Here is a 12310-nt window from a genome sequence, read left to right as displayed (position 1 = left end):
TATGCAATTAAATAATAAATAGTTGCAAATATACACATATTTATTTTTCCAATAACAGGATATATTTACTTTAATTGCGAAGATAAGAATAACTTCACTTAGTTTTTTCTCATTTTAACTCAGTGCGCAAAYGGTTATAGAATAATTTATAGGGTCTACGAAGAACATTTTAAATTATAAATAGGATAGCAACGCTTCTAAAAKAAAAATGAATGTCGGATAASTCGAAAATAGATRGACTAAATAGTTAATGCTCAAATAAGTAGATSTAAAAACATAATTTAACTTTTAGGGTGCACCTAAAAGAGTTTGAAAGGGGTGACCCTTTAAATTTCATCTGCAAAAATTCGTAGAAAAGTTGTAAGCTAAGCTCTGTTAAAATGCACACGAAGCATGGTATATAAAAGTGGACTTAAATAGACTTTTGAGGTGTCTACTAAAATTTTCAGAGCAACCATGACCATGTAACCTTTATAAATTTTTTTGGGACCTTTCATCAACCAAATTTTTATCAAAATATATAAACCTGCAGGAGAGCAAAATCTTACGTAAATATGAAATAGTACTACCACAATTAGAGTTAGTTTCTCACAGCTTAACTTTAGATTGAATCGGTTAAATTAACCATTAGTTACTCAACAACGCTACCAGAGATTTCTTTTTAATTTTACAATTTAAAGTTTTAATTTTTTAAGTTAGACTCAATTGACAAAACTAACGGAAAACCTTGTATACATGGATTGTCGCAAAGTTGTACGATGTGGCTATCTTACACTACAGGCTACCTAWCGGTTAAAATACAGGTTATTTATGCAACCGTGCTACTCGAGATTTCTGTTAATGTTTCTATGAATCTTCCAATTGGCAATTCTAACCTAAACTCGTTTGTATATGTTCTTGTTCATTTCTTACATCGTAAAGGTCTTATAAAGTGTGTRTGCCTTCTCTTTCACGCTCTAATGCGTTTCATGTGGTGGAGTTTCTTGCTGTGAAGTTAAGAGAGAGAGTCACAAATAGATATTGATTTTGCTTAAATGCATACTTTATTAAGCTGGGAGATGTTAACCGTAAATTTCAAAATTTATATACTAGTATATACCAAACATATATATATAAACCAACTCCTACGTAAGTGGAAAGCGGACGCTAAAATATATGCCTCTTCGAAGAGAATAAAAGAATGTGTTCCCTTTATTATTATACTTGTAAAGTAAATTTTAACTASAGTTGAATTTTTCTACTTACGTATATTTATGTATCGGTACATTTAATTGTAAAAAATTTTAAAACATTACTAAACATACCTGAAAAGAAGRAAACAATATAGGAATTAGTAATGCGATTATATCTTTAAATATTATAAATATTTCTATACATATATGAGGTCAAATCGCTATAAGTGGATGAATGTATAGATAGGAAGGATGAACCGCCTGGCTGGCCAACAAACATTGCCATTGGCAGCTTCCAGGATGACGGGACTAACACTATACATTGCGGTGGGGTCGCACACCGCAAAGGAGTTGCTCCGCACGAAGGATAGAGTGGGAAGAGAACGGCACTGGCAGTAGGATCAAGACCCTACGTTCCATCTACGTGGATAGTAATCACGCCACCCTAGCAAGCTCCAGGATTTATTCAGAGTACTGGACCTTAACGACCATATGTGATTTAGGAGCGCATAATAGACCATAATTTTCGATTTATCCATTTTGGATGGAAGCGATTTGTGGTTTAAGCAAAGCGGTATTACAAATCATAATCACCATCATCTACGAGTTCTCTGAAAATTTCTAGCGAAGTCAACAAAACAGTGATCTGGGTTTAGAAGCAWAAAAAATTAGCATTTCCAAAACGACTAYCGACTACAGGACAGACTAGTAAATATGAAAGTCTTTATATTTCAGTTCTAAGCACTTTTTTTTTTTTACCAAAACGACTGCCAACTAAAGTATCGACTCGTATACATGATGGTTCTTAGTTCTAAGCACGCTTSTTGGATTTAGAAATTCGCAAGAGTYCCAAGTTCAGTGGYTRAGTGCTCAAGTTCCGCTCATTCCGGTATATGGAACGATTCACGTGGTTTGAAAGCATTCATAGCGAATTAAGAAAGTTCCCAACATCTTTGTGATATAATAATAGAAGCTCTAAGGCTCTATAGACTAGCTTCCTAAAGAACTACTCATTATAAAGAATATTTATGAAGGCAAAAGAACAGAAGAAATTCAAACAAATTTAATTTTCATAAGCTGTACATATCATATTCTAATACCTACGTAGCATTTTCGAAAAAACAATTCCTGCCATACAAAATCAGCAAAATCACCTCGAACGTGTAAATGTCAAAGCTCTGACGTTAATCGCACAGCAAAAAAATTTCATCAGAACATTTAAGCAACAAAATCCCACTGAAGTTATTTACGACAAATACACGACTACATACACACACACACACACACACACACACACACACACACACACACACACACACACACAAATACAAACGATTACGCACCCACGCGAATTATGAATCAATGTGCAATTTCGAACCCATTTGATAGCCAGATGCTTCCAAAACAACAATAAAATATACTCAAATGAACAACAAATTGTGAAATGGAGCAGACAGGGCACATAGCAGCGACTTCTGCGTAAATTTCAGGGCCACAGCGGGATATTCGCTGCTGCCGGCTTACTAGAGGCGGCTATTGCCATATGGCAGAACGATGTGTTAATTGCAGACGCCAACCAGCAGCGACAGCAACGCCCACTGGCGGGCGTAAATGAGCGTAACGCGGCGACAGAGCGATGGCTCGCCGATTGATTGAACTGCTTGTTGACTCAATGACTAACTGACAGACGAGCCGATATTGAGATAATAGAAGTCATTGTTGGTTAGTGCCTGCATGGCGAGAGGGGTGAGCAGAAGGGATGGTACGCATATAGCCGCGAAATTACGTACAAACATATATGTATATATGTATACGCTTCATTTTCGATTCAGCGTAATTTGACGTCAGCAGCACGACTAATGGCGATGGTTGTATAAGTTAGACATAGYCCACGGCTGGATTTTCCTGTTTTGGAATGTTTGGGTTTCTTTGATCTTTTTTGTAATRCYATGGATAAAGGTTTCTGGTARTGGAAGACCGTATTTATTGCATGACGTACTCTATATAGAGATCTGTATTGCTTATATAGTCGGTACATTGGTTTCGTTAGCTTGCGGAACTCCTTATAAGTCTACCTTAATAATTAGTGGAAAAGGTTGAAGAACAGGGAGCTATCAACAGTGTTATCTTCTTCTTTTTTATTGGCGCAGACACCGCTTACGCGGTTATAGCCGAGTTTACAACAGCGCCCCCAGCCGTTCTTCCTTCACGCGGTTTGGCGCAAATTTGAGATTATCAGTGAAGCCAGGTCTCTCTCCGCCTGGCTTTTCCAACGAAGTGCTGGTCTTCCTCTTTCTCTGCTTACCCCGGCGTATACTGCATCGAAGACTCTCAGAGCTGGAGTGTCTTCATCAATTCATCCATAAAACTTCGAAATATAAGATATATATAATTTCTGTCTAAAGACCTTCCTGTATTATCAAAAAAGAGAAACTCCACATGCCTTCCGTAAAACATTGCTGAAATTAGAGACATTCCATCGTAGTCGATCCTCAAATCTTCAAAAAAAAAAAAATTGTCAATAATTAATCTACACGGACCTAAGGTATCTGAGTCACATATTGAGGACATGGTTCTCTGAGCTCGGTAATATTTTCAGACAAATAACTATTTTTTCGTTTGTTATTATTGAACTCCAAGCTCAGAATTCTTTCATTCCCTCAGATCTCCAACCAACCGATCTTTTTCTTTATTGGATATAGACCGAGTGCATTCCAGCTACGAACAACTATGAGGATGTATTGAAGTTTATTGTAGGATGTGATTTACAAACATGGGTTAACTATAGTATGACCGAAATGTCGGATTATGATCTGAAAGAAAAGATCAAGATCCGAAGGGTCAGTTTATGACCCAGAAGAACTGTTTATGATCCGAAAGATCAGTCCAAAATCTGAAGTTTAGTTTAAGATCCGAAAGATCAGTTTAAGATCCAAAAGATTAGTCCAAAATCTGAAGTTTAGTTTAAGATCCGAAAGATCAGTTCAAAATCCGAAAGATCTGTGTAAGATTCTAAAGATCAGTTTATGATTCAAAAGATCAGCTCAAAATCCGAAAGATCAGTTTAAGATCCAAAAGATCAGTTTATGATCCAAAAGATCAATTCAAAATCCGAAAGATCAGTTTAAGATCCCAAAGATCAGTTTGAGATCGATACGGTGAAACCAATTAGACGAACTTGGAAAATCAATAACAGCCTTTGGAGAGAGATGAAAGTGTGCGATGTGCAAAAGATGTGACCTAATATTTATTGAGACATATTTCTAATGTTTATTAAAGTGGCATAAGGACTGGAGCTCGAAAAAGTAAATGAATGGATGACATTATGAATTGTGAATAATGAGCTTCCATTATTGGAGAGGGATCACCATCGAGAAATTCAAGTAGGAGCCTTGAAGGATAAGCTCGAGATTATGTTTTTAGATAACTATTTCATAAGAGCCATCCAAACTCCAGCACAAGCGTTTCCGATTTTCCAAGAAAAATGTTAATACAATATATCCCTTTGATTGCGATATTTCGGGCCTTGAAGCCGCCAGGCAACCCTCCTGCGTCTGCGACCCTGCGACCTTGTAGTGACATAAATTTATGTATCGGAAATAATATGCGATCGAATGTTTGTTTCATTTGACGGCAGTTGAGGGCGTCGCGACGCGCATTAAGGCAACTAATGCAGCAGATAAGACTAATGTTATACACACGCGRACGGACAATGGCAACAGCAGCTGTTGCAGAAATGCCAAAAACAACAACTACGACAGAATTACGTCATCTGCATGCCGAAAACTCCGTTGCGCTAGGCGCTGACGAACACATAAGCTCGGCGCTATTTGGCACAGCAAAGGSAGAGTGCGAACAAGTGCGGAGAGGTAAGGAGGGGTGAGCGTTCGCGCGGAAATTCATTCATAAAAATTGATTATGACTATGTGCGGGTGCGCACTATTTACGATATCGCACGAATGAGTGGGAGTGTCGGCAACAAAAAAAACAAAAAAAAACAAAAAAAAAAATACGCAAAAACAACAATACTGCATTACGGTATTGCGCAGCACAACCGGAAGCTGGAAGCTTTACGCAAATGAAAAACAAACAAACAAATGGAGGTTGATAAGAGGAAACACGAACTGCGAGCGCACACGAGCTTAAATGAGTGTGTTCGCATTGAGTGTGGGTGGTTGAGTGAGCGAGAGCGAGGATAACTCACGCGCTCATAAATACCTTGTCATAGCAAAGGACACWGAAGAGCTCAAGAGCGAATTGCGCCYTTAGTTTCCATGCTAACTGTACATTGAGTGCAATGTGAAGTGAGTGGGCGTGCTTGAGTGCAAATAAGTTTTGCACAAAAACAACAACAACGGAAATTGAGTACGCAACCGCRAAACAGCAACTTTTTTGACCTTCATTTTGGTTGCTTCCTTACTTTTTGGTTTTACTTTCGAATTTGTGCACGAAGAGTCGGGAACTTTTTCGAAGTTTCCATGAGGGAGCCAGCATAGCGTGTTCTGCGAAAACGTGCGCAGTTAGTWAACACATACATGCATACATACATGTACATCCATAATATGTATGGTGATAATAACAATAACATTTACAATAACAAACACAGCGCTTTGCTTTCAATTCGCATGAAAATTGGTACGCCACTGCGTATACGTAACATATTGTCAATGTGGAGAAGTGTGACTAAATGTCACGTATTTTAATTGTAGTTAAACGGGCGTTAATCCACGCTTTTATGCTGAAATCCGCAAGTTAAAGGGAAGTTCGCAATTAACATATGGCAGGCGAGAAATTCGCGTGAAAAAAAAAATTATCGCGCCTGCGGCCAAAGCGGCTTCAAGGCGCCCACACACCCACACTTATACACACACGCGACCACAAAAGCAGTTATCAACCAACTGTTACGCATAATGGGCGTATAGATACACACAAGACTTTTCGAAATTGCGTAGACAAACTTTTCGCCATGGAAGCTGATAGCATAACGGTATATATGTATGCATATATGTTATTCTTGAATATATGTGTGTGTCTGTGTCATTTTTGTTATAGAGATAATTTAGTGATAAGCAAGAGCTTTCGCCCTATTTCGGGGTGGCTAAGTTGCGCTGCAAGAATGAGTTTTTGCGTAGAGACCCTAAACCGTTATGTTTACTCGCAAATAACTGTGCTTTGCATATTGTAGCTGAAGGACTAAGCTGAGGGCTATTTATTAGACGACGTGCATAATTCTAATAATACACCAAGTGCATACATACATACTTATGTACATACATACTTAACTACAGGGTGTCTCAATTGGATAAAAAAATATATAAAAGAAAATTTTGGAGAAAGGTAGGAAGAATACTAAAATAAGCATTAAATTAAATTWAAAAAAAAAATGGTTTTATATACAGAAACGTCGGATCATAATTTTGGAATATTTTAAAGTGATAAACGAAAAAAAACTTTTATGTGACAAAAATAAATACATAGAAAAGATAGGGTGTTAGATACACCATTTAATTTCGTTGTATTTATATACAATTATATACATATTCATGTGATAATTACATATGTATGTAAGTGTGTAGAAGTCATAATTAACTGACAGCCTTGACGCTGACTTCCCGAACTATTTATCACTCAGTATGCAACAAGTTAATTTTTGCTTTTGGAAAACAAACCATTAGGTATATACTACGTCACACATACACATGTACATATGCACACACAGAAGTTGGCAAAACGCAGGCATATATCCGTGAACTGACACCATCTTTAATTTACACAGCAGTAATATTAAAAATAACAATAATTTTCAATAGAAAATACTTTGTAGACTTCGTTCTAAAAATTTTTTATTCAAACTAAAAAGGATAAAAGACATTAACTATCCTTTACCATACACAAATAAAGAAGTATCCTTACAAAAACTTGATTTGAGTAGTCAGTTTGTATGGCAGCTATATGCTATAGTAATCCGATCTGAATAATTTATTCGGCGATTATAGCATTGCTATTGATAATGATCTGTGCCAAATTTCATRAAGATATCTTGTCAAATAAAAAAGTTTTCCATACAAGAACTAAATTTTGATCGGTCAGTTTGCATGGCAGCTATATGCTATAGTGGTTCGATCAACATTATTTATTGGGATATGGCAACATTGCTATTGGTTATGAACTATGTTAAATTTCGTGAAGATACCTCGTCAAATAAAAAAGTTTTCCTTACAAGGACTTAATTTTGATTGTTCAGTTTATATGGCAGCTATATGCTATAGTGGTCCGACCTGAATAATTTATTGGGACATTGTAGCATTGCTATCGGCAATGATCAGTGTAGAATTTCGTGAAAATATCTCGTCAAATAAAAAAGTTTTCCTTACAAGAACTTGATTTTGACAACATAGTTGCCATATAATTTTTCTATAACAGAAATGTATCTAAAGCTTAACCTAATTAAAATGGCGATTAAGTACTAGGTGTACTATAAAATATAATGTAATAATGCACAATTGTCATGCATTAAAGAGTAATTTCCACAGTAGTTGCAGCAAATAACGATAATTAACAAGATTAACTTAAAACTTCGCCCATACCTCTAAAACTTCAACTCCATGCAACCTTAATTTAGATGTCATCATTTAATTATAAAAAAAACCCTTTTGCTCAAATAGAGTTACCACATATTTACAAAGAAAAACAATAAAAATATATAAATACATACTCGTCTATACTTATGATGCTTAGGATTCTTTAAGTAATCGAATTAAACTAGTTATGGGTAATACCATAGTAATTACCAAATAGCAATGAATGATAAAACCAAAACTTATTGAATTAATATTAAAAAAAAAATTGAAATAATATAAACCTAATATATACTCTCATTACATATATTTTTATAAAAAAAAGTCCACACCGAACTTAATTCAATAGTGTGTAATTGAAATTATAATTACATAAAAATAATTACTTGTGTGACGGTCATTTTTATTGTAGCACATTTCTCATTTTTCACTACTACGCAATGCTTTTTGATTTTATTATATTTTTATTGATATTTGGTAGTTGCTATTATTGCTGTTTTTCTATATGAACTGAACTTTAACATTTTCCACATCATTAAACACACTAATGAAGAATAAAAGTGAATGAAGCGATGAGTGGCTTCACAGTAGCGTGCCATTAGAGGCATGTGCTCGTTTATTTGAGGCAAGTTTTTCCATGTTCAGAACTATATAATTGCTATTTGAAGTTTGTTTATTATAGTTCTTGTTGTATTTGCGAAAAATCACTTTTCCTTGTGTGTTTCCGCATGCGTTTTGCGATGAGTTGACAATTTTTGCTACGACGGATCTGTGCGTGATCAACCTACTACAATGTCAAGGTATGATATTAAGGGGATGGTTGCTAAATGGATAATTTCATAAATAATTACTTAATTAATTAAGTTAAAATATATTATATATAAATTAAAATATATTATATAANAGTGCTCAAGTTCCGCTCATTCCGGTATATGGAACGATTCACGTGGTTTGAAAGCATTCATAGCGAATTAAGAAAGTTCCCAACATCTTTGTGATATAATAATAGAAGCTCTAAGGCTCTATAGACTAGCTTCCTAAAGAACTACTCATTATAAAGAATATTTATGAAGGCAAAAGAACAGAAGAAATTCAAACAAATTTAATTTTCATAAGCTGTACATATCATATTCTAATACCTACGTAGCATTTTCGAAAAAACAATTCCTGCCATACAAAATCAGCAAAATCACCTCGAACGTGTAAATGTCAAAGCTCTGACGTTAATCGCACAGCAAAAAAATTTCATCAGAACATTTAAGCAACAAAATCCCACTGAAGTTATTTACGACAAATACACGACTACATACACACACACACACACACACACACACACACACACACACACACACACACACACACAAATACAAACGATTACGCACCCACGCGAATTATGAATCAATGTGCAATTTCGAACCCATTTGATAGCCAGATGCTTCCAAAACAACAATAAAATATACTCAAATGAACAACAAATTGTGAAATGGAGCAGACAGGGCACATAGCAGCGACTTCTGCGTAAATTTCAGGGCCACAGCGGGATATTCGCTGCTGCCGGCTTACTAGAGGCGGCTATTGCCATATGGCAGAACGATGTGTTAATTGCAGACGCCAACCAGCAGCGACAGCAACGCCCACTGGCGGGCGTAAATGAGCGTAACGCGGCGACAGAGCGATGGCTCGCCGATTGATTGAACTGCTTGTTGACTCAATGACTAACTGACAGACGAGCCGATATTGAGATAATAGAAGTCATTGTTGGTTAGTGCCTGCATGGCGAGAGGGGTGAGCAGAAGGGATGGTACGCATATAGCCGCGAAATTACGTACAAACATATATGTATATATGTATACGCTTCATTTTCGATTCAGCGTAATTTGACGTCAGCAGCACGACTAATGGCGATGGTTGTATAAGTTAGACATAGYCCACGGCTGGATTTTCCTGTTTTGGAATGTTTGGGTTTCTTTGATCTTTTTTGTAATRCYATGGATAAAGGTTTCTGGTARTGGAAGACCGTATTTATTGCATGACGTACTCTATATAGAGATCTGTATTGCTTATATAGTCGGTACATTGGTTTCGTTAGCTTGCGGAACTCCTTATAAGTCTACCTTAATAATTAGTGGAAAAGGTTGAAGAACAGGGAGCTATCAACAGTGTTATCTTCTTCTTTTTTATTGGCGCAGACACCGCTTACGCGGTTATAGCCGAGTTTACAACAGCGCCCCCAGCCGTTCTTCCTTCACGCGGTTTGGCGCAAATTTGAGATTATCAGTGAAGCCAGGTCTCTCTCCGCCTGGCTTTTCCAACGAAGTGCTGGTCTTCCTCTTTCTCTGCTTACCCCGGCGTATACTGCATCGAAGACTCTCAGAGCTGGAGTGTCTTCATCAATTCATCCATAAAACTTCGAAATATAAGATATATATAATTTCTGTCTAAAGACCTTCCTGTATTATCAAAAAAGAGAAACTCCACATGCCTTCCGTAAAACATTGCTGAAATTAGAGACATTCCATCGTAGTCGATCCTCAAATCTTCAAAAAAAAAAAAATTGTCAATAATTAATCTACACGGACCTAAGGTATCTGAGTCACATATTGAGGACATGGTTCTCTGAGCTCGGTAATATTTTCAGACAAATAACTATTTTTTCGTTTGTTATTATTGAACTCCAAGCTCAGAATTCTTTCATTCCCTCAGATCTCCAACCAACCGATCTTTTTCTTTATTGGATATAGACCGAGTGCATTCCAGCTACGAACAACTATGAGGATGTATTGAAGTTTATTGTAGGATGTGATTTACAAACATGGGTTAACTATAGTATGACCGAAATGTCGGATTATGATCTGAAAGAAAAGATCAAGATCCGAAGGGTCAGTTTATGACCCAGAAGAACTGTTTATGATCCGAAAGATCAGTCCAAAATCTGAAGTTTAGTTTAAGATCCGAAAGATCAGTTTAAGATCCAAAAGATTAGTCCAAAATCTGAAGTTTAGTTTAAGATCCGAAAGATCAGTTCAAAATCCGAAAGATCTGTGTAAGATTCTAAAGATCAGTTTATGATTCAAAAGATCAGCTCAAAATCCGAAAGATCAGTTTAAGATCCAAAAGATCAGTTTATGATCCAAAAGATCAATTCAAAATCCGAAAGATCAGTTTAAGATCCCAAAGATCAGTTTGAGATCGATACGGTGAAACCAATTAGACGAACTTGGGAAATCAATAACAGCCTTTGGAGAGAGATGAAAGTGTGCGATGTGCAAAAGATGTGACCTAATATTTATTGAGACATATTTCTAATGTTTATTAAAGTGGCATAAGGACTGGAGCTCGAAAAAATTAAATGAATGGATGACATTATGAATTGTGAATAATGAGCTTCCATTATTGGAGAGGGATCACCATCGAGAAATTCAAGTAGGAGCCTTGAAGGATAAGCTCGAGATTATGTTTTTAGATAACTATTTCATAAGAGCCATCCAAACTCCAGCACAAGCGTTTCCGATTTTCCAAGAAAAATGTTAATACAATATATCCCTTTGATTGCGATATTTCGGGCCTTGAAGCCGCCAGGCAACCCTCCTGCGTCTGCGACCCTGCGACCTTGTAGTGACATAAATTTATGTATCGGAAATAATATGCGATCGAATGTTTGTTTCATTTGACGGCAGTTGAGGGCGTCGCGACGCGCATTAAGGCAACTAATGCAGCAGATAAGACTAATGTTATACACACGCGRACGGACAATGGCAACAGCAGCTGTTGCAGAAATGCCAAAAACAACAACTACGACAGAATTACGTCATCTGCATGCCGAAAACTCCGTTGCGCTAGGCGCTGACGAACACATAAGCTCGGCGCTATTTGGCACAGCAAAGGSAGAGTGCGAACAAGTGCGGAGAGGTAAGGAGGGGTGAGCGTTCGCGCGGAAATTCATTCATAAAAATTGATTATGACTATGTGCGGGTGCGCACTATTTACGATATCGCACGAATGAGTGGGAGTGTCGGCAACAAAAAAAACAAAAAAAAACAAAAAAAAAAATACGCAAAAACAACAATACTGCATTACGGTATTGCGCAGCACAACCGGAAGCTGGAAGCTTTACGCAAATGAAAAACAAACAAACAAATGGAGGTTGATAAGAGGAAACACGAACTGCGAGCGCACACGAGCTTAAATGAGTGTGTTCGCATTGAGTGTGGGTGGTTGAGTGAGCGAGAGCGAGGATAACTCACGCGCTCATAAATACCTTGTCATAGCAAAGGACACWGAAGAGCTCAAGAGCGAATTGCGCCYTTAGTTTCCATGCTAACTGTACATTGAGTGCAATGTGAAGTGAGTGGGCGTGCTTGAGTGCAAATAAGTTTTGCACAAAAACAACAACAACGGAAATTGAGTACGCAACCGCRAAACAGCAACTTTTTTGACCTTCATTTTGGTTGCTTCCTTACTTTTTGGTTTTACTTTCGAATTTGTGCACGAAGAGTCGGGAACTTTTTCGAAGTTTCCATGAGGGAGCCAGCATAGCGTGTTCTGCGAAAACGTGCGCAG

Source organism: Bactrocera latifrons, unplaced genomic scaffold (assembly GCF_001853355.1).
Source record: "Bactrocera latifrons isolate USDA-ARS-PBARC rearing strain unplaced genomic scaffold, ASM185335v1 scaffold_23, whole genome shotgun sequence".
NCBI lineage: Eukaryota > Metazoa > Arthropoda > Insecta > Diptera > Tephritidae > Bactrocera > Bactrocera latifrons.
This window is presented reverse-complemented; position numbering follows the sequence as displayed.